Here is a 2,272-nt window from a genome sequence, read left to right as displayed (position 1 = left end):
AAAGTCTTGAAAATGAGAAGTGTCTTTCTTTTGTCGTAGTTTCACAACCCTTTTTAGCCCAATTTCTGATTCGGCCATCATCCCCATAACACTTACCCAAATTCCAAGGAGTAGTAGGAGTGGAGTAGGAAAATGGGCACCGGGCCAATTCCGAAATTGGTCAAAAAATCCATTTCTGAATTTGGGCAACCCTCTTCTGAATTTGGGAGGCGGAAGTTTTTCGTAAAATGGTCTTCTTAATTTGGGTAAAATGTTTTTCACAGCTATTCTGAAAATGGTCGAAGAAATTGCCCAAATTCAGAAAAGGCTACTACTACTACTACTACTACTACTACTACTACTACTACTACTACTACTACTACTACTACTACTACTACTACTACTACTACTACTACTACTACTACTACTACTACTACTACTACTACTACTAATACTACTACTTAAAATGTGCGTTTGAAACTTACGATAAGCCGAGATTTACAAAAAAACTATAATTTTTTAAAATTGCTACCTGATCAGAAATTTATCTTGTACGGCCGACTCGGAAGAAATTTTTTACAAAATCGATAAAATTGGTAGCACAAAGATAAAGATTGATAAAAATTATGTAACAGCTATATATATATATATATATATATTATATATATATATATATATATATAAGATAAATATATATATACATATATATATATATATATATACATATATACTGATATGAAATTGATGATATTAACCACACGAATTGCAATGAAACAATGTACACAATTTCAGAACTATTGTGCGATTTGATGATATTAGCCACACGAATTGCAATGAAACAATGTACACAATTTCCGAAACAATGTCCGAAAGAAATTCGTAAGCCTAAAAATGAAATAAATCATACTACATCATTTCAAATTTCTAAATGATTTTTTAAAAATTTTAATAGTTTCTTTTTTTGACGCAAAATAGTATTTTTTATGATTTGCATGCTTTGATTCTTTTTATCGACAGCTACCGATTTTCAATTCATGGGAAAAAAAACTGTTTTTTGATAATCTGGAGAACAGTGTTTTTTGGTTTTCATTATGTTCCTGCTTTAAAAATTGTCCTCTCTTTCCAAACTTTTCTTTGCACGTGGCTTGATTCCCGGCTTGCCAACTGTCAAGCATCTTCTTCAATTCCCTGGAGTATATTCCAAAATTTGTTGTTCTGTGGTATCTGTAATTTTTGTTTGTGTTTTTATTAATAAACTATTCCTTTAAAACGGGTGAAAAAAAATATCCGAGGGCTTTATTGTTTTAGAATAAGAACATTTTGAACAGAAATAACAATTTTTGACGTTCAAAGACAGGTCTTACAAGATTTTTGCCAAATTTTTGGATGTAAAAATTTTCCAATGACGTTTTCATAAAAGTGTACCCCGGACTTGAGTCTCAGAGGATTTCAGCGCTGCACCAGCACATTTCAAATGTAAAAACTTCAATCAGTTCTGAAACATTGCATCTCCAGAAAATTTTTAGTTTTTTGAAGTGCAGTTCTTCTTCATTACGATTATATTAAGGTCATGGAGTTAGCCCGGGTTAAATTTATCCTGTTCAGTCAAAAAATTATTTATACCCCAAAATTAAGTCCGAGCAGAGTAATGTCATACTTATGTATCTTATAACTGGTATTTACTATAGAAGTATACACACAACTCATATTTAAGCTAGCTTGTAGGCAATTACCACAAATCCCATTAAGCTTAGTGGTTACGACTTGCTACTCAAATTAAATGTTACAAGTAACCACGCGGAAATTCGAATCGCATATAAATGAAACCATGTTGGCGGGAGTTGAGCTGAGCATATTGTTTTTCATGAAGTAAATTTTACTCCAAAATCAAGACTGGCCTACGTAAATTGGGACATGAACAGAGTACTGGCCATCCTAAAAAATAGAATGTTTCTATACTGATTCAGCGCTGATTTGCTCTGCCACCAACCTCCGAGTGACAATTTGTTTTGGACATTTTCGTTTTTGGTTTTTAGTTTAATTGTCCAATGAACTCCATTTAGAGCTTCAAAATATTTTAGTCTGCTAATCAGCAGATAACTGAGTTCAAAAATTACATAAAAAGACAAAAACAATGGATATTACAAGGCAGCTTATTTTCTCAATTTCCATGACAAAAATACGAAGGAAAACTGTGGTTTAAGATTTGCAACAGGTCAAGAAAAAATGTCTACAGAAGCCCTAAAAATAAAAAAGGGTTAACCATACTAAAAATTGTTTAAATTCCTGGAAA

Source organism: Convolutriloba macropyga, chromosome 8 (genome assembly GCF_964194025.1).
Source record: "Convolutriloba macropyga chromosome 8, txConMacr16.3, whole genome shotgun sequence".
Lineage (NCBI taxonomy): Eukaryota > Metazoa > Xenacoelomorpha > Acoela > Convolutidae > Convolutriloba > Convolutriloba macropyga.
This window is presented reverse-complemented; position numbering follows the sequence as displayed.